This window comes from Manis javanica, chromosome 8, assembly GCF_040802235.1.
Source record: "Manis javanica isolate MJ-LG chromosome 8, MJ_LKY, whole genome shotgun sequence".
Lineage (NCBI taxonomy): Eukaryota > Metazoa > Chordata > Mammalia > Pholidota > Manidae > Manis > Manis javanica.
In genome coordinates, this window is record NC_133163.1 from 69,103,604 (window position 1) to 69,126,258 (window position 22,655).

Consider the following 22,655-nt stretch of genomic DNA (forward strand, 5'->3'; position numbering starts at 1 on the left):
CTCCTCTAAGACTACATAGATGAATGCAAAAGTGGAAATATAAATGGGTGTGGACTTCCCTCGAGCATGCGCATGTATGCTTTCTCTCTCTCAATCTCATACACACACACACACACACACACACACTTTCCCCATCTTAGCTAACTCATATCCCTTCACCCAAACTGGAAGTGTAGTAGTCATCTTTCTCCCTTTCCTCACTCCTTGTATCAAATCAGCAGCGATTCCTATAAGCATTACATCCAAAATACGTCCTGAATTTGAGCATTCATTACCATCTCCACTACTCCCACTCTCCGTCAGCATCTCTTACTGGGGTTACTACAACAGTATTTTATCTGCTCACCTTGAACTCTTATCCCTCACAATGTCTCTTCCTGACAATCAAAGTGATTGCCTTTTAAGAATACAAATCAAATTATGCCACTCTCATGTTTAAAACTGTTGAATAGCTTGCTACTGCAATTAGAATTAAAACCCTCAAAGTCTGTGTAATGGCCTGCCAACACGGCCACGTGTGTGCTGACCCATCAGCACTCTTCCTTCCATTCTCTCACATTGGCACACTTTATTTCTGTAGCACATTAAGATCATTTCTACTTGTGTGTGTTTACACACTGTTTGTCCTTCCTACACAACACTCTTCCCTCTAGACAACTACATCCATATATCTGGTCCCTTATCTTTCACATCTCAGAGGCTTTCAAAGTCCTGCCTAACTAAAATGGCCTCCTTTCATATAGGCACCATCCTGTTTTATTTTTGTCATTGTAAATTTCACTTTCTAAAATATGTATCTTATTATTTATTATGTATTTTGTCTGTTCAGTAGAATCTAAGCTCCATAATGCAGGCACATTATCAGTCATGTGTATTATTGTTTCCCTGTACTTACAACAGCTCCTGCTTCAAAATAAATACTTGTGGAATGAATAAATGATTATAACAGCTATTGGAAGATATCTGCAGTATTGCCTTTGAAATGAGGCAAATTTTGAACTAGCTGATGAGAACCAAGGAGAAATATTAATACTCCCTTGCAGTAGCAAATGTAATACTGTAACAAAAACTAGTTACCGGCTGTTCTCAGACATTCTTCCAAAGTACACAGCAGGCAGAGGAAGGACAGATCAGGTTTGGAATTGAAGTAGGAAGGAATTAATAGTATCAGGGACTGTAGTCTATAGTAGAGTGACTATACAACCCTATTTACTCAGAACAGCCCAATTTTACAACTATTGTCCCAACTTAATTATTGACTATGTCCCCTTTCATTCTCAAAAGTGTTCCTTGAATGAAAAATCCTATGGTTAGCTGAAGTCTAGGATGCTAAAGAGCTATCCATGGACTTCCTACAAGCCAGTGAAGAGCAAATGGAGATTCCCTGGTAGTTTTGTACCACATTACTTGCTACTTTTAAATGCAGAACAATTTAGAATGTTTCCAAAGGCATCAGTCTCAAAGGGATGGACAGAGACTTTTCCACCAGCTGGTTCAGTGACTCTGCAATAAGCAATCATCCAGGGAACTCAGCCTGAGCTCCTGTGAAAGTATTTGGCATAAAGGAACTAACACTGCTACTTCTGATGCAAGAACAGTGTGTACTTCACTGAATCATCAAGTCAAACCAAAGATGGAAGGAGTCCCAGAATGCCAGCTGTGCTAGGTTCCTGCTTTAGAAAGCTAAAGACAAAAACTTGATCTGGTCTATAAGGGCATTTCTGTGACACAAAGGTAAAATAGATCATGTGAAGTCTACATTACATGAACAAGCCACAGAACCGTATGGCAGGCTTCTGCTAGATTTGTAGATATGTGTATAATAATTTCTCATTTTTATGTAGACTTCTTCCAGCTCTGAGTTTAGAGAGAAATCTTTAAAAATAGACTTAAGTTTTCTCTGATAAACTCTGTTATGATTTTTATCATTAGCAGAATTAGTGTAGTAGTTAACTAGCACAAGTGCTTGCTTGGAATTTTACATATATCAGCTAATCCCTGTAAATACTCTACAAAGTAGATTCTTTTACTGTTCCTATTGTACAGATGATAAACATGGGTCTGAGTGAGGTTAAGTAACTTATTCAAGATTAACTAAATAGTAGAATTGAAGTGGGATTCAAACCTAGGCCTGCAAACTGCAAAGCCTGAGTCACTGTGCTCTCCTCTTCAAATAATGCTATTATTTTAGTACACAGTGGTGTGATTGAACAGTGTGTTAAATTATTAAAATAAAGTAAAGGTAAGCTCTATTCCCAAAGAGCTTATAATCTAATTTTTTCCTACTAGCTAAACTAAATCAAACTTATCCATCAAAAGACTAAAGAGAAGTTTCATATCTTTAATAGTATCACTTTTTAATTTAAGATCCCTTTATCTTGTTTTAGCTTATTTTCATAATTAACAATTTTTTCTTAAATCCTTTGTACAATATCACCAGTAATAATCATAGCAAATATGTATATGTGTGTGTGCATAAATGTGTAAAATCTGCAGGCTGCGTTCTAAGTGCTTCGCATACTTTGTCGTAGACTCATTTAGTCCTCTTCAGTTGCCCTCATTTTTCAGATGAGAAAACTGATATAACAAATAGATGAAATAATTTGTCTTACATGTTGTGAGTGGAAGAGATAGGATTCAACCATAGACCTTCTATCTCCAGAATGTGCATGTAACCACTGGATCGTCTCTTTCATTCTATGTAAATTGATTAATAAATGATTTTCTCCACTTTCAGAGTACTTTTTTTTTAAGACAAATCAATTAGAGAAAGGTTTTGATTTTCTGCTTTCTAGCATAAAGCATGCTGGTTCACAGTGAGTGGATCTAAGCCTATTTAAAGAAATAAAAATCACTAGGTCTCAGACTTCAATATAGTAGTGACATGACCAAAATTTCTTTTTCCTCTATCTTTAGCTATGTAGACTTCAGAGCTAATAACGTCCATGGAACATAAATTTTATTATTTTTTCCACTTAAACTACAGAGAGTGATATTTAAAAAATAATTTTAATGTGTTCTCCTCTTTTGTACTTTTCTGCAAATGATCTCTTTCCAGTAGAGCCAGGAAATAATCTGCAGAAAAGGGAATGAACAGAAAAAGAGGAATAGGAAATAAGAAATATAATAACAAAATTCAGAGAGAAAAAAAGATTTTTGGCTATGATATCCAAAATAAGATTTTTATTCCAAAATATGTTTGAAAGCTATTTTTAAGTTTTAAAGTAGGTTTGAACCAAGATTTAAGAGATAGAGAAGATTTTTCATAATATTTTTATTTTATCTCTTGACTTTTCATGGGACAGGCCTGCCACTTGGCCACAGAGTTTAAGGGACAAAGGGACTGTGAACAGATTTACCCCTTCTGGCACTTGTGGATTATGGGGAGAAGAAGAAAGACACAGCAAGGCTAGGGAGGAGGTCAGACATGGATCTTCTTTCTTCTTCAGAATTAAATGAACTAAGAACACTTGTTAAAAAATTTAAGAATACTATACCCTTTATAATATTACCATACAAAATACTGAAATATGGATTTTATCAGCCATCCAGACTCTGTGGAGTTTCTACCCAGTGTCCCATTTGGTAAGAAATGAAATTGAAGTCTTTCCTTATGCCAATAGGAGAATTCCACAGCAAAGAAACTTGTAGCACTGCACGGAAATTGAGGAGGGGCCTTAACGTCATTTTTAGCTGCTGCATAATATGGAAAGTACTCAAGACTTACAATTACATTTGGATAAGGACAAAGAAGTTAGTTAAATTGATACTTAGAAACCTACATGTGGACCAATGTGATGAAATTCAGAATAACCCCACAACATAGGCAGTGGTGTGGCCATCATAGATCAGGAATGAATGGAAGATGTGACATGGAATTGGAGAGGTCTACAACAATAGCAAAAGGTAAGGTGGGACTTGGTTTGGCCAGGGAGAAATCATGGGTCTTGATGAAGACAAGACACAAGATCATGAGTTACACCAGTGGCAGAATTCAGTAACGCAGGCTGACCAATGCCCAGAAATGGTACTACCTGGACTCAGTCAGCCCCAATCTAGAGAGGAGATAGACTAACCATTCCTAGCCAATCCATAGAAGCTTCAGAGAACTCCAGATCAGAAGGATCTAGCTGTACTACTTCTAATAATCTTAGCCTCCACCATGCAGAGGAAAGTTTGTCCTCAAGATCTCACTAAAAAAAAAAAATGAACATTTACCTGATTCAACAAATCATAAATAAAACACATACTTAAAAAAACTAAATTATATATTGGAATAGATTAAGCTCATAGATTTGAGGAAAATACAAGTTTTTAAACTTTTTTCTCTTCAACACCCAGCAAAGGTTGGACCACATAGAAAAATCATATCATCTCTAGAAATAGAATTTTTTAAAAAGACTCCACAGTTCCCAGAACACATGAATATAGTAAAACTGAACTAAAATTAAAATATAACTTGGCAAAATTTTTTAAATGTAGATAAAGTAGTATTAGAGGGAAATATATAACACTGAATGCATGCATTAGAAAAGAAGTTTGCAATCATCTAAGCTTCCACCTAATGAAACTAGAAAAAGAAAAGCAAACTTAATTCAAACAAATTGAGGAAAATAATGAAAATTAGAGCATAAATCAAAGACTAATTGGAATTTAAAACCAAATCACCTTTATTAACAGCAAAAAAAACCACAAAAACACTTAAGTATAAACCAAAGAAGTGCTAAAGATCTATATGATGAAAACTACAAAATGCTGTTGAAAGAAAAAGGAAATAAATAAATTGAGAAATATTCCATCTTCATGGGTCAGAATACTCAATACTGTCAAGGTATCAGTCAGTTCTTCCTAACTTGATCTATAACTGCATATTATAGATCTATGATCTCAAGTCAAAAATCCAGCAAATTATTTTGTGGATATCAACAAGTATTTCTAAAGTTTGTGTGGAAAGTCAAAAGACTTTAGAATAGCCAATTCAATACTGAAGATCAAAGTCAGAGGTTTGAGATTATCTGACTTCAGGATTTACTATAAAACTATAGTGATCAAGACAATATGGTATTTATGAAAGAATAGACAAGTAGATCAATATAACATGATAGAGAGTCTAGAAATAGACCCACACAAATATATTAAACTGACATTTGACAAAGGAGAAAAGGCAGTTCGGTCAAGAAATGATACTGTTTGCAATAAATGGTGCTGAACAGCTAGATAGTCACATTTTCTAAAAAATTGATCTAGACTTGGAACTTTCACAAAAATTAATTCAAAATGAATCATAGATCCAAATGTAAAATGCAAAACTGTAAAACTCCCAGAAGAAAACAAAGGAGAAAACATAGATGATTTTGGATTTGGCAGTAACTTTTTGGATACAACATGAAAACATTGACAGGAGCTAGAGACTAATCACACAAGACAGGTATGGGAGAAGTCAAAGATGATTCCAAGCTCATACACAAAAGCTATTCTCAAAACTTTCTTGTGCTTAGCCTACATTTAACACTTCAGGGCTTTTTAACTCATTTCTTTTCACTGAAAATTATATTCCATTGTCTGGATATACCCTCTTCAGTTTTTAAAGAGTTATATCAATATATCTGTGGTTTTCCTGCACTGAGTTTTATAAGAAAGGAATAACAATGTACATCACCTTCTACTTGTTTTTAAAATTCAACATTGTTACTAGTCATCATTTCTGTGTAGTTGTTCATTTTTACTGCACTGTAATATTCCACTATATGAACACAATTTATCTATTTTTCTTGATAGAAATCTGGGAGATTTATATTTGTCATCAATTCTGAAGAATTCTCAGATACTATCCATGTAAATTAGCTGTCATTCATTCTCTATTTTTCTAAGATTTCAATTAATTATATGATGTAGTCTCATTCTATCCTGTGTATTTGAAACATCGCTCATATTTTTTTTTGGATTTGCATGTCATCCTTGCGCAGGGGCCATGCTAATCTTCTCTGTATCGTTCTAATTTTAGTATATGTGCTGCCGAAGCAAGCACACATCATTCATATTTTTCATCTTCTTGTTTTCTGTACTGCATTCCAGATAATTTCTTCAGATCTATTTTCCCACCCACTAATTCTTACTTCAGCTTAATCTAATCTATTAAACATGCCCCTTTGTTTTTTAGCCTCAAAGTTATATTTTCTAAATATAAATTTGGTCCCTTTTCAAATACCTGCTTATGTTTTTGTTATTCTTTTGTACATTTGTAATTGCCTCTTCATTTTCTTAAACATTTCATTTTAGAAATTTTATGTTTTGGGCTTTAGAATATCAATATCGGAAATCCTTGGTCATGGATCTGCTATTTGTTGTTTCCGCCGATTCACACATGATGGCTTGTTTGCTTGCATGCTTAGGGATCTTTGTTTAAGAGCTCATGTTTGTTTGATCTTAATTTGTGAGAATCTTGGATACCTCTATGAAACCAAAACAGGTTGTGAGCATTCAGCTTCTCCTAGTAGAACTAATTGTATTTCTTTCTTTCTACTGTTGAAATCTAAGTTTCTTCACAGAATAAACCCTGTCTTCTTTCATACCTTAAATTAGCATTTAATTATTTAAATGGGTATTACCAACCTGAGATCACTTCAGGTTTTTTCTGGTATACCTTTATAATACAAGAGTCTAAGTTTCAGGTCCCCTTTCTTGAAGTTAGTCCCTAAAGGCAAGGCGACTATCAACCTGAAGCTACCTAAGCTGCTTTCTTCTTGCACAGGCTAATGCAAAAGCCTGTGTTCCTCAATCCTTCCTTGAGGCTTGCTCAAGACTTTTCTGATGGCAATGCTAATATTGGCATTTGCCTTTAGGGACTAAAGCCTCATGGTTCTTGCTTACTGTTTGCTGACTCCACAGTCAATTCAGTAAACAGATTTTTTCCCCTATAGCAGGCACCCTTGTAATTCTTTTATTTCAGCAATGCATAGAAACCTGTTTTATCAAGAATGTGGTTGTTTTATAGCAGAAAGTTCCTTTGGACTATTTTGGGTCATAATTTAATACCTGGTCTTGGGATGTGCAGTTTTAAAAAGCTCTTTCCAATACTTTACTTAGGCACAATAAGACCTGAGAACCAGTGATACAGATTAGGCATGACAATGAATGGCATGTTCCAGCAATGGTGTGTGTTCCAGTCTGACTGAACCCCGGACTATGTAAGAGAAAATAATAAACTAAAGATGTTGAATAGATACAGAGGCTTAAAAACTTTAAATGTAATTCTAAAGAGTTTGGAATTTTTCTGGCTACAGAAATTAATAGAAGTGTTTAAAACATAAAAGCTATATTTAAAATTTTGTGTTCTAGAAAGATCATTTAGTATTGTGAAAGAAGGCTTAGAGAAGATAGAGACCAGAGGCAGAGAGGTCAGTTTTTCTCACCTTTGGCTACACTTTAGAATTACCTTGCGAACTTCAAAAAAGTACTAATGTGTGGGTATACTGAATCAGTGGTTCTATTGTGCCACAAAGGTTATAAACCACTAAACTAAAAGGCTTTAGTCCACATAAGATATGACAAGGAAAGAGGCAGTGAGAATCAAGAGGAAAGGCAAACTGAGGAAGCACTGACAGGACTTGGAGACTATCACACAGGAGAGGTGCTGGAGAAGTCAAAGATGATTCTAAGGTCACACACAAAAGTTATTAGCAAGGTTCTCTTGAGTTTGACCTACATTTAACATTTTATTTGCCATGGCAATAAATGGATACATCCTTCTAAAGTGTTGCTTCCAAGCTGGTTCATAAGCGATGCCTTTAGAAGGCCCACTTAAGCACTCTCTGAGATCAGCTGCTTCTAGATGATGCAGAATATAATAAAACCAGTGGATCTATGATAATGAGCCCTCTCCCACATCTCTGCTTTAAAGTAGGCTTCCTGGTCAAATGCTATACTGTATGTGATTCCATAGTTCTTATATAGTGGTATTGCCTGAGTCTCTGAGGGCAGGAAAGGCAAAACAAATACCTGGATTAGCTATCCATCCCTGGAAAATGAACTGCTGATTTCCCCATGATGGAGGGGGCCCAGTGTAGTTGATTTGCCATCATGTGACCAATCAGTCTCCTCAGGGAATAGTGACATATCAAGGGCTTAACACTGGTCTTTGTTGATACTGGATATCCAGAAGCAATAATAGCTACATTAACTTTAGTAAGAAGTATGTGCTTTGGGGCCATTATATGTAGCCTCTACCTCTGTCACTGTGGACAGTCCATTCATGTGCCTATGTTACCAGTTCTAGAGCAATGAATGACAAAGACTGGATCAACTGGATGAGTTATTTTGTCTACTTTGTATCTCAGTGCCTCCTTGATATTAAGTTAGATGCTTTCTGATGGGCATTAACATGAGATTCAAGAAACTTCCCACTCATGCCCACAATCATATATCCATTTACATGCCTCTCCTTCAGACCTCTCAACTCCAGCTTTTTAAATCATTCCACAGAGTCAGGTCATTGTTCCAAAATCTTCACATTCTCACCTCAGATCACTTATTCCATACAAAGCAAATGCAAGGTACATGGCTCATAGTTCTGCCCACTGAGGAAGTATTTCTTCTCTCTTTCTCAAGGCCACCTCTGAATGTTGCTATATTGCAGCTACTGTCTATTTTCAACTTACACTCGCATACCAAGCCAACTCACGTCTAAACTATTTTTCTCCTCCTTTGGCTGGTGGTATGAACATCCCCTCCCCATATAGCTGTAGATGAAGGCTGGAATATGGGCAACTCTGGTGCAACTGTCCAACTGTGGTGGTTAGCAAAGAAGTCTAATCTACTCACTCATGCGGCTTTCTTGTGCCTCTACTCATATTCAGCCTCAGTTCCAGGTATACTGTTTCCAACTTATGATGGACTGATTCTAGGCTCATCTTGTTTTGTGACTTAACAGGTCCAGTGGAGCTCAAATCATAATGGGCAATTCCAGATGCATGGTCATTTAATGCCCCAGGGTCAACTGCTCTGTTTCTACCAGGATGCAGTAACATGACAGGAAATATTTCTCAATAGGCATATAATTTTCTACCATGAATTATAATATCTTACCTCACAATCCCAGGACTGCATATGATTTTATTCCTTGGCTTTCCATAAACTCCACACTGCATTTTACTACTAACACCTCCAAAATCATAGATGCTGCCTGCCAGATCACTTGACACAAGTGGCAGGGTAGCTTGTACCACAGTTTGAAGCCATTATACAACCCCTAATGCTCTAGATTCCACGCAGAGTTCTTCTATGTCACCCAGCATACAGACCAGAGAAATATACCTATATTGCTTCTAGAACCAAAGAGGCTTACTAGGAGATGTGCTTCCTACTTTGTGGTAGGGGGAGCAAGATTCCAGAATTTGTTTTCCTCTTTGGAGGAGAATTGTGGCATTCTCCTGACCCGTATACACCCAAAGTCTTCACTGAAGTAGTCCCTGAATCTTCATAGAGTTTACCTCCCACCCTCTGGGATATAAATGTCTTACCAAGGTCTCTTGTTACTATCTCTTTATCTGAACCAATAAGTAGGATGTCATTAATGTAATTTTTCAGCATGATATTCCGCAATATTTTTGGATTATATTGTGCCAGTGGGTGGGAGAATTCATATTGCACTGAAGCAACACTGTAAGTTAGTATTTCTGCCCAATACAGATGAATACAAGCTATGTATGATTTTCTTTGAAAATTATAATAGGAAAGGATGTGTTTATTCATTTTTTTAGCCACATAACATATATTTGAGGCATTATTCATTTATTCTAACAATGATACCAATTCCAGCCCAGCTCTACAGTCATTCTTCAGCACCTTTCCAGTTTCTATAAGGCCAACTTACTCAATTAAATAGTTATTGAAAGGAACAACTACACCTGCATCCTTGAGGCCTTTAATTGTTGAATTAACCTCTACCCTCTCCCACAGAGTATGATATTGTTTTTAGTTTACTATCTTGACAGGGAGAGTTGGAGGGCATGGAATGTTTCAGAGGTTTCTACTTAGCCTTCTCCACTGTTACATCTCTTGTCATATAGTCCAAAGAACAAAAGTGAGGATTACTCCACCTGAGAAGTATATCAATTTGAATTATACATTCAGAGACTTGCAAATTGAGGACTAAGTGGGCCCACAAATATAGTGGAACCACTATGAGTTGAACTTTAAGCCACAAGTCCATTTATTACATGCCACCCTTAAGTCTCCACTCCAAAAGGAAAACCTTAAAGATGAAACTTTAAGCTTCCAAATATCATTGTCAACTCATACCCTATATAATATTCCACAAAATGTCCACATATTCTGATTTCTCCAGTGTCCAGTCACCCAAGTAAATTGCCAGAGATCTCTCTTCAATGGAAAACAACAGAACCCTGTTTCTACAATATAGCATCCACAATGTAGACCACCATGTTATTAAAAAATTACTAGATACAAAAAATGACCAAGAATGAATGGCAAAAATAGTCAATAGAAACAGACTACAAGGTGAGTCAAACATTGGAGTCAATAGACAATGACTTTTTTTTTTGGTATCATTAATCTACAATTACATGAAGAACATTATGTTTACTAGGCTCCCCCCTTCACCAAGTCCCCGCCACATACCCCTTCACAGTCACTCTCCATCAGTGTAGTAAGACGCTGTAAAATCACTACTTGTCTTCTCTGTGTTGCACAGCCCTCCCCATACCCCCCCACACTATACATGCTAATCATAATTAGACAATGACTTTTAAGCAATTATTATTACAGAGTTCAAGAACTTAAAGGATAAAGTATGGTCATGAGTAAACAGATTGAGATCTCAGCAGAGAAATAAGAGCTATAAGGAATTACAATTCTAAAGTTGAACAGTACAGTATCTGAAATTTTTAAAACCCTGTATGAGGTACAATATTATAGATGGCAGGAAAGAGGTTCATTGAACTTTAAGACAGAGTGATAGTAAATTCTTTCATCTTAATTGCTGCTAGTATTCTAAAAGATATTTTCCTCCTTCACATTAACTTTGAATCCAATAGAGATGTCCTAGTAGAAAAAAATCAAAGCAGTTTATTTTTTACATAAGCACACACACATACACACACTCAAAGGGTAAAAGTATTTGTTTATATTATTTCAATAAAAAATTATCTGGTCTATTTATTATTTTTTTCCATTTCTGTTTATTTCAACAATGTCAAATATATATTTTCATTTAAATATACAAAAATGTGGAAAAATAAAGAGAAGAAAATATCACTACCAAGAGGTAATGTCAGTTAACATGTTACATTTTGATAGATTTTTTTACACTTTTTTGTCTAAACAAATGCAATTGTATTATTTTTACCAAAGTAGGATAATTGTGCAAATAAAATTATCAACTGCTTTTCATTAATATTTTTTCATGATCATTTTCGGGTCATTAAGCATTCTTTTAAAATACTTTTAGTAGCTGTATATGTCTATATCAGAAACTATACAACCTTTCCTCTATGTTGAAAACATGAGTTAATTTCATTTTTCAGTATTCTAAGTAGCACTGTAATTTAGTGGCATATAAATCTCTCTGAATTTCTTCCTGTATATTTAGAGAACTTAGAATTGGGATTAATTATAGAATTCTATTAGTTTGGTAGGGCTTCCATAACAAAATATCACAGTCTGGGTGGCTTAAACAACAAATTTACTGTCTCACGGTGTGGGAAGCTGGAAGTCTGAGATCCAAGCGTCAGCACAGTTGGTTTCTTCTGAGGGGTCTAAAGGAAGGATCTGTTCTGGGCCTCTCTCTTTGGCTTGTAGATAGATGGCAGTCTTCTCCCTGTGTCATCACATCATCTTTCCTCTGTACGTGTCCAAATTTCCTCTTCTCATAAGGATATCAATCCTATTGGATTAGGGCCAACTGATGATGATGTTATTTTAATTACCTCTTTGAAGATCCTATCTCTAAATATAGTCACATTCTGAGGAACTGAGGATTGAATAGACATTTTTCAAGAGAAGACATACAGATGGCCAAAAGGCACATGAAAAGATGCTCAGCATCACTAATCATCAGGGAAATGCAAATCAAAACCACAATGAGCTGTCGCCGTACACCAGTCAGAATGGCTACTACCCAAAATACAAGAAATAACAAGTGTTAGGATGTGGGGAAAAGGGAACCTTCCTACACTGCTGGCGGGAATGCAAATTGGTCCAATCACTGTGGAAAACAATATGGATGTTCCTCAAAAAACTAAAAATAGAAATACCTTATGACCCAGCAATTCCATTTTTTGGAATTTATCCGAAGAAAGCAAAATCACTAATTCAGAAAGATATATGCACACCTATGTTCACTGCAGCTTTGTTTACAATAGCTAAGATAAGGAAGCAACCCAAGTTCCCATTAATAGATGAATAGATAAAGAAGATGTGGTATATGTATGCTATGGAATATTACTCAGCTATAAAAAAGAAGGAAATTTTGCCATCTGTAACAATGTGGATGAACCTAGAGGGTATCATGTTAAGTGAAATAAGTCAAAGAAAGATAAATACCATATTTCATTTATATGTGGAATTTTTAAAAAAAGAAATAGACCCATAAACACTGAAAACAGATAGTAGATTACCATAGGGAAGGGTTTGGGGGAATTGGTGAAATAGGTGAAGGGGATAAAGAAGTACAAACTTCAAATTACAAAGTAAATTAGTCATAAGAATGGAAGTACAACATAGAAAATATAACCAATAATACTGTAATATCTTGGTATTGTAACAGAGGGTAACTACACTTACCATGATAGGGATTTAATAATATCTATAATTATCAGGTCACATGTTGCATATCTGAAACCAATATACTATTGCATAGCAACTATATTCCAATAAAAAAGAAAAGCAAAAAAACTATCTTAAAATATATATACAATATACTTCACCAGTATGTTACAGCTTTTTACAGATGAGATACTTTACATCAACTTTTCAAATGTTTCTTCTGTCATACTTTGAAATGCTGCTTGCAATCAGGCAATAACTGAAAGGCAACTAAAGAGGTCCAACACAGCTGCTAGAATAATCTTCTATAAATATTGTTTAGATAACATCATTCCCTCTCTTAGAAAGCTACAGTGGCTTTCAACTTCTTTTTGTTCCAAATATGGTCTTCTAAAATATTTGCTACAAGGTTTGGAAAAATTCATACCCACCTATCAAGGCTGTTGTGGGGTTTTTTTTGCCTAATGATTCACAGTCGAATTTTCCATTCTATCAAGTAACTGATAACTAGCTTCCAGGTATGTGTGTTGCACTCTCATGGTTGACTTTTGGCTTAGTTATCACTATCAACCAAAACCCCTTTTCTATAAGATCAAACCCTTTCTTTCCACTAAAATTATTTTCTAAAACTTGCCTACACCACAATGTCTCTTTAAAAAAATTTTTTTTTTCATCAAAATACTCCAACAGATCCTAGCACTTACATTTTTCCGAGATCTCATTTGCCCTTTCAAAAATGTAATCCTTTAAAGGTCTAAATACAAGACATGAAACCATAAAACTCTTAGAAGAAAACATAGGCAACAATCTATGGTGGAGAAAAACAAATACCATATAATTTCACTTATATGTGGAATCTAAAAACAAAACAAAGTGAACAAAACAGCAATAGATTCACAGACACTGAGAAGTGACTGGTAGTTACCATGGAGGAGGGGTTGGGGTGGGTCAGTGAAATAGTGCATGGGATAAGATGCACAAAATTTTAATTTTAATATAAATTAGTCACATGAATGAAAGTACAGCATAAAGAATATAGTTAATAGTTTTGTAACATCTTTCTGTGTTGACAGTAATACACTAGTTGGGGTGAGCATTTAAAAATGTATTAACTATTGAATCACTGTGCTGCATACTTGAAATCAACATTATATATCAAGTATACTTCAATAAAAAAAATACAGTCCTTATTGAAGTCAAGTTTCTGACTGACTTGCTTTTGTAAATTTCTGAAACATTTTCTAATATTCAAGATATTTTATATTAGCCAAAATTATTATGGCATACCCATCATATGTTGTTCAATATTTTATTTTTTGAAATGATAAAATATTGCGTATTATTCTAAAGCACTGTTGCTAGAGTATACATCTGTATAACATTTTTGAGAGAAATTCTATTTATCAAAAAGAATTTACAATGCTTATACTTCACAACAACAGTGGATTCCATTGACTATAACAGGTACGCACATAGAAAGATACATGTTGAAGGATGTTAGTAGGAGCATTGTTTAATGCAAGGGTCATTTAAAAGAAAATTAATGGAATATTACTCAGCTATTTAAAGGTTAGAAATGAAATATTTCTATGCATAGTGCTGAGATAAAGTGTACTAGATATAATGCGGGAAATCTCATTGCAGAACTATATACAGAGAATAATGCCATTTGTTCAAACCAGGGTTAGGAGTCCTTGCTTCTGGGAAATATGGTGCTTTGAATTTCTCTTCTTCAAATAGACTGGAGCATCTATTATTCCTGCAGTATAAAATGGAGGAACGGGTTAGGCGACTGCTCCTTTGTAGGTTTTGGGGGACTGTAGGAGGGACAGTAGGCAGCAGAAAGCCAAGATGGGAGGTGCAGGGAAAAAGATGGGGGATGAAAAAGTACAGGAAGGGGAAGACGAGGAGGAAGGGAAAGTAGAAAAGGAAGGGGAGGAGAACAACAACAGTAAAAAGTAAGAATGGGGACATTAAGAATAAAAACAAAAAAGGCAAGTGGAGACAAGGAGTCCAGGGTGTAAGCATGGAGAGCCGCCTTTGGTAGGAGGAGTTCTGTCTGGCCGGCCGCCTCCATCAGAACGGTGGCATCTGTTTCATTAATACCTTCTTGGATAGTGTGGAATTGCCTGGGAAATTAGGAGAGCTGATTTCTTAGTCTCTAAAAAGCTAACGGGCAAGAAAACTTAGATTAAAAAATGGCAAAAAGAAACTTTTGGAGGTGATAGATATGTTCATCATATTTATTGCTGCCGATGGTTTCATAAGTACATGCATGTGTTAAGACTTACTAAATCAACCACATAAAATATGTTCAGTTTATTGTATATAAATTATAACTCAATAAACCGTTTTTAAAAATCCTCAAAAAAGTCCCTCTTTACCTGCTTTGATAGGTGTTACATGGACTTTTGGCATGATATGGAACAGTAAACATGGATCAAATCTATACTTGACAGAGTAATACAGAAACTGCCATTGTTATCATAACATGCAACAGATAAAGAGGTAAACATATCCATTGAATAGAGTGTTTATCAGTATGAGAACTAATCTGTCAAGATTTCCTATATCCTGGGTAAAACAATGAGTTTCTTTCTGCCTCATCAGCACACCCAATGTGAAGACCGCTCCCACAGGGAGCAAGAACTTCCCCCTGAGGGATCTTCTTATTCCAAACAGATTGCTTTTTCTCTGCAGATCCTGGGCCTCATAGAGTAGTTTGTAGTAAGAATAAGCATATTCTTACTCTTCTAAGAATAATGTGTAAGGATAGTACTAAAAAAAATCCTCTCTTGCATGGGTATCCATAGAATTCTGGGACTAAGCGAAGTCTATCACCCAGACAGAACCTCTGAAGCATGCCTTACAATTCTTAAAATCATTCATAAAAGGGGCTGATGAGACCAAACAAGCTGAAGAAATTCCAAAGAAAATATTAGCCTACAGTTTTCTGGGCAGAAAACTTATTTTAAAAAAAGAGGAAGAAACTTAAAATGATATGGGGACCAAGATTTAAACCTCACACTGATGGAGCAGAGATTAAGAAGCTGCATAGAACCTTTGGAAATGATATGCTGGCTATTGATCAACAAGCCCATCTGAAACTCTTGCACTTAGTGTCTTTTGAAAGGGATGTCCATACTGCCTCTAAAATCTGTGTAGAGGGACCTCACCTACACACCAACCTCCCTTTTGCTATCTGCTCCCAAACTCCTCCATTCCATTTCCCCTCACCAGGTCAGCCCATTTCTTTATCATCACTGTCACCCAGAGCAGGATATTTGAATCTCTGTACCTCACCTGGACTGTAGGAGGCATCATGGAGAAAAATGGATCAAACACAAAACTTAGATTTCCTGCAGCTTCCTTCAAGATTGTCCCAGCAGAAAATCTAGATGTCAGAGAGGAGATGGTTATCATTACTCAAGGACCAGAGCATATCTTTAAGAAACTCGAAGAAAAGGTATTTAGCAAGAAAAAAATGAACATCAAAGCCCAAATCACAATGACCCTATAAACCAGCAAGGATAGCAAAACCATCATTGAGGTGCAAGCCTTACACAATGCAGAAGTTAGCCTCCAGGATCAGTCCCAGATGAGGAAGAGGAAATGGTGGTCCTGATCATCGAGCATTTCTTTACCAGTCAAAGCACAAAGCACAAGAGCAGAAAACCTGTATCTCTGCTAAAGCAGGAGAAGCAGGAATATTCTCAGGAAGTCAACTCATGTCGCAGCAACTGAGGCTCCCAGAAGCACTAGCAGAAAAATAGATGAGTAAGGTCTAAAGCAAACAGAATAAGATCAAACACAGCCAAATAAAAGGGGGAGCAATCAAAAGAACTTCCTAAGTGATAAGAATTTGGCCAGGGGCATGCTGGAACTTTAAAGAGACACTGAGAATATAGGACACTGAGAAGAGAGGGGGCGGTGGGGGTCAGACCAGTTTGACCGGATAACACAGCATCAGGCAGAGACCTCCCCAGCCACACGCCTCCCACTAGAGATTCTGGGGGCTTCCAGCCATGTGCACTACCACCCCCTTGGTATACTACATAACTCCTTTGACACCATCCTATTTAGTTGGGCCAATATAGTTAGCTATATTTAAAACAAAAAAAAATTCACACACTTTTTTTTTTTTCAGAAACCAGTGTCTACATTAGTGTTAGGTACTAAGGAGAAATATGTTCATATGTTCATACGTATTCCTAAAGAATACACAGAGTACTTAACGCACTAATGTGTTTTTTAAATAATGCGTCCTATAATTTGAGTAACTTCAATTTTTAATCATTTTTTCTTTTGACACTTTAAATGCTAAACAGTTAAAAGATCAAGTTATTTGGGGCAGTCTCATGGTATACAAGGAAACGTCAAAGAATCTAACTATCACATAATTTGCCTAAGTTAAAATCTTAATCATTTGTACTTTTTTCTCTGAACACTTGGAATTATAATTACTTTAAATGATAAAGTCATTTTGTGGCAGGTATTTAGTTTAAAAAGTAACTTCAAAGGCATCCACAAAAAAATTCATGGTAGGGGGTAGGAAGATCTGGCATGCGGCTTTATTCAAGAGGGTGCTCACAACGGTTCTGGATAACATGTATGTCAACAAACTGCTTACTATTTTTTAGAAAGGTAAACTATTTCTCTCCGTCGCTAATTCACATGCCCATTATTCTTTGCTTCACCAATTTTAAACTAGTTTCTGCATACTGCATGTAATAATCTGCTTCTCTCTTCTCTACATCTTCTCCCCACTTCTCTGGCCCCATTTTTTTCTGTTTCCATTTTCTGGAGCATTTATCTACATATGCTGCAGGAAAAGCAGTATCTCATCATACAAATGGAAACAGTAATTGGTTTCAACCTATACTTGGTTAATCAAAAGGACAAGAGTCCATGCCACTTGCCCTAGAATTTTGAAAGAAAACAGAGAATTAATGAAAAGGAAAGAAAGAAGGTATATTCCTAGTATATATTTTGTGTACACATATTTTAATGTATCAACTATCAATATCCACTAAAATGATTTCAAAAAATGGAGGAAATAGTAAATTATCAGACCGTATTGTACCAGAGTGCTAATAAAAGCAAAAGGAAGGGAGGGAGGAAAGGAGAGAGGGAGGAAGAGAAAAGCTACATCAGTCAGATTTTTCACCTCAGTACTTTGCTCTTGTACTTGTTAGAGAGATTTTGGAGAGCTTATGGTTGGAGTGTTTTTAAATAAAAACAAGTTGATTTGGGAAAATAAGACATCAATTCCCAGCCTCAAGAAGGTGATGCTCCAAGCAGGCAGTAACAGTTCTGAATTGTCTTCAGCTAGTCAAGAACCTACATGGCTTTCCTTTGGGAAAATCTTGAAAATGTTTATTACTTTAAAAAGACAAAAAAAATAAAAGGAGAAATAGTGAGATGCAGATTTTCACAGGGTACGTACCATCAAGATTTTTGTTTTAAAAGATGGCATTGCACTGATTTATGTGAACATACCATTGCACCAACAGGCTTTGGTATGTTTCCTCTATTGCAAACAAAAATGTTATCAATTGAAGTTACACCTTCTCATTTTAGAGAACTGTGAGCAAGAGGCCAAAGAGGTTTTGAATACCTACAAAATAAGTGAATGGTTTAATTTTGAATACATTTCAGGTGGGCACTTGCCATAGTTAATTGAATTAATTTATTTTTCCAGATTCTAGTATTTATCTCATTCACCAAGGTGATGTGTTTCCAAACTTCAACTTGCTGAAGTGAGTGTGATAGCAGATTCATACATAAATAGTTTCAGGCATTCCTGAGTCTGATACTGATAAGGCTGTGGTCTTTTTGACCCATATAGCACTGTTATATTAATTTTATCAACATGTCTTGCTTGAGGGGGATTGTCCCTAGGCAAGTTCACTCTGGATTCAGTGAGACCTAATAACAACCATGACTGTTAGGGGCAAAAGGGTTAATACCAAGCTTTCTTCTCATGGTGGCAGGTCCAGTGCTAGAATCACGTCTGCCTCTGGCAATTTCACAATCCATCTCTGTCTCTGCTTCTGGGCAGATTACTGGGCGGAGCTCTTTATATAGTAACACCGACAGTAATGGCTCATTGCCAATGGGTATATAAGCATTAGCCTAGCAGTAGGCCAGTTACATCATCAAGCAGTTTAGGGTTAGGTGAGGATCCTGGCCATAAGAACTTCCATTTTTCCCACATAACACTTTCTAAGAATAACCAAAAACATTCTTCCCCTAATTAAGATTTTCCCAGACTTTCAAATCAACAGCCTCTACTAGAATTGTTATTAAATAAATTCCTTAAGTTATGCCATATGTTTTCTTCCTCTGCATTCCTGATTCTAAAAGCAAATCAAATACTATATTCTCAGATTATGATATAAAGAAAATAAAGCAAATATCATGTTTCTCAATAGTTTTTTCAGAAGAAAAGAAAACAGACTAAGTTGATTGTGATTTAAGAGGTGTGTCTGTGTTAGATAGGATGGTCAGCAAAGCCTTCCTGAAGAGGTGACTTTTGAACAGAGACACACTACTCATCTCAGCACCTACTACCTAGGATTCTTCTAGTTAACAATCAAAAATCACAGTCAACTCATGTCATTTTCTTCTCAAAAATTTTTTGTAACTCCCTCCTTATATGTAAATTAGGCAGATTAAGGCCACATTCAATAATAAAAATGATCAAGACAAATCTCTAATCTTAGCAGTGTAACAGTATGCTAAGCAAGACATAAAGACAGAGTTTTTATAGATTTTATATATAATAATATATATGTTATATATATCAACAAATATATTAAAATATATATATATAATAGATACTTTTTGTATATTATAAAGGCATAAAGATCTGTTTGGACTGAGTAAGGCCCCAAGAGGCTGAGGAAAATCTCTCTTAGTTGGCATTTAGAGTCTATATTAGGGATACCAGATACTAGACCATATGGAAAGCTACAAAATTCTGGGCATTACAATAATGGCTTCTAATATACTTCCTTTTATGAGTGAGCTGAGTTTGAAGGTTTCAAGTGCTAAAGCCTCTACCTAGAGGGGTATTTGAACATATAAAATGGGAAAGAAAGGGAACTGACACTTGATAAGTACTAACTGCAGGTAATCCCAGGTCAACAGTTTACAGATGAGGGAACTTAAGTATTAGAATAAAATGCTTATTCCCCATTTCTGAGTTTCCTTCCTTGCAATGATGTGACACACTGGGCAGAAAAATTTTTCTTAATTTGATTAATGAATTTGGAAATACTGTATAGGCATGTTTAGGAGAATTCCTCTCATTGTTTGCCTTTTTGGTATTCTTTGTGCCTTCCCGTCTTATGTTACTTGGGCTGGAGGCCCCTATGGGCCATTTCCTCTGACTACAGATCATACACTTCATAAATGGGAAAACTGTGCACAGCCAGAAATGGTCTATCAATGCCTGTGACTGGGGTTTGCTTTATAGCTTCATGTGTCATTCGTGCTAAGCTCTGTCCTCCCACTGACATCCATTAGAAATAAAATGTTTTAATTTCTTTATGGCATTTTAATTGTTGACTCCTTGTTTTTAGAATCCAGAAAAATAAAAGTCGACTCTTTACTGATCTCCCTCAGAGGCACAAATAGAATTTGAACATCTTGCCCAGGATCACATAAGTTAATTGGTGGCAGCTAGGATTCAAGTCCTTATTGCTCTACCATAATTCTCAGGGTAGGAACATCATGAATTAGTTACTGGAGATGCTTCATGAAAAAAAATGTTGTGATTAAGTAAATTTTGGAATTACTACAGACCGTATCATCCTTTTAGAAATTTCAATTGTGTATTTCTGTACTAAAAGCTCTGAGAAGTCCATGATGTGAACAGAGAAAATTTTTTAACTTTATTTATTCATTCATTTAACAAATATGTATTAAACAACCCTTAACCAAGTTCAAGGCATACCAAGTACAAAGGCCCAAAGGCAAGAAAAAACTGGCTTGTTTGGAGAACTTACAAAAGGCTGATATGACTGAAGTGTAGTGCTGACATGAGAACAATAAGAGACAAGGTTGCAGAAGTTGCTAGGGGCCAGATCATGCAGGAATTCATAGGCCACCAAAAGAAATTTGGATTTTATGTTCATAGAATTGGCAGCCACTGAAAGGGTTAGACAAACATTAAGCTTATTTGGTCATAGTCCTCTTTATTCATATAATAGTTTAATAAACATATTATGCCTCTTTATACTTTGCTGAGCCCCTTTCAGTGACGAAAGCTAGTAATGGCCAAGATAAGCTCCTCCAGAGGACTGACGTGGTCGCTGTGAACCCGGCACCTAACATAGACGTTCGCACTGAGTAGTTACTCAAGAAATGATTTGTGAAATGAATTAAAATCATGAAGGGATGGAAAGCTATGACATTTGACACATTTTTGAAAGAACTCTAAGTGTTTTATCCTTACATCTAGAAGATTTATCATCAAATGTTTGTAGTGGTACTTGAAAACCGATTCGATTTGACTTATGTGTGAGGCTCAAGAAGGTGTAACAAGGAGCAGTGAACAGCGGTTACAAAGTAGACGGTAAAAAAGACATGTCATGAGGTAGTACATTTCTCATCGCTTTTGTTTTCAAACAGAGATTAAAAAACAACTGGAAAATATCACAGGATTTATTCATCAAAGGCTGGATTACATACTTTGAAAGTCTCTTTCAACCCAAAAAATTTTGGGTTCCTTTTGGAAAAAAATTGGAGAAAGGAAAGTGATTTGATAAAAAAGTAGGTGTGGCTAGGGAGAACTTCCAGACAACAAAACTTTCTTATAATTTGAAAGCCTTTTATCTAACTTAGAGTGAGGAGAATTATTTAAAAGAATGGAATGAAGCAAAGGAATTTCCAATAAAAGATGTCAGTGAAAAGCTGTACTCCTCACTCTGACACTAATATGAAACAATAGAACAACAACAATTAGAGAAAAAGTTTCATCCATAAACTATAAAACCCCCAGAACTCCCAAGTCAAAACTGTAAAAGCTATCAGTCAAACTAAAGGAACTCCCAAATGATTCAAAGTTCTTCAGATATTTCTGTAATACACAAGGAAACACAAATAGAACATTTTAGGGAGTCATGATTGGGTTTGCAGAAAGGTGGGGACATTTCTATTTTTCACTTTAAACCTTACCCTCCTCTTTGAACTTTTTTAGGTAAAGATGCATAAATTGTACATTTTAAAATTTTCAGAAAGCTAAAAGTGTTGAAACTAAATTGGTACTGAATATATGGAAAATGTTTTCATGGAGACATACATCTTCAGAGTTATGAATCTGAGTACATGGACAAATTAAAAGAGTTCCTGAGAGGAAAGCAAAGGGATAGAAACATAAAATGTGTTCTACTTCTAGATCCTACAGTTCCATTGAAAAAAAAAAGTTCCAGAATAATGGAACTAATAATTTGATTGGAAGAATTAGATTCATACCACTCTATAGAAACACCTGATGGCTTATCAGAAATAACATGTACTTAATTAATCAAAGTCCAGTCTTCCCGTCAACAATAAGCATAAGCCCATATACAGGGTTGTAGGTATAGGCTGAGCAATAGCTGAGATTCGAATAATATCCTCCTCCTAGCCTCTAGAGTTTGGGTATGTAGCCTGAGTAGCACCTTAACAGGCAAATTTCAATGAAAAAAAAAAGAATGATGAGTGAATGGGAAGAGATTTTTCCCAAATTCCAGGGTTCAAGTAGATTTCAGTTGAAGAATATGTTTTGTCTTATGCTAAATTTATTACTTTGGAAATATTATCCTGAATGCCAAGCCATGTTTTAAAGGGAAATTTTCTTTAAATGCCTCTTACAAGAAGTGACC

The 22,655-nt window shown here is 35.7% G+C and overlaps 1 non-coding gene across 1 annotated transcript; it reads right to left on the bottom strand.

The window, feature by feature from the left end:
* Positions 1-5,918: 5,918 nt before the first annotated feature.
* Positions 5,919-6,028, bottom strand: LOC118968581 (U6 spliceosomal RNA). The gene has a single exon (XR_005056315.1). It is a non-coding gene; the product is annotated as a U6 spliceosomal RNA (small nuclear RNA).
* Positions 6,029-22,655: the final 16,627 nt, after the last annotated feature.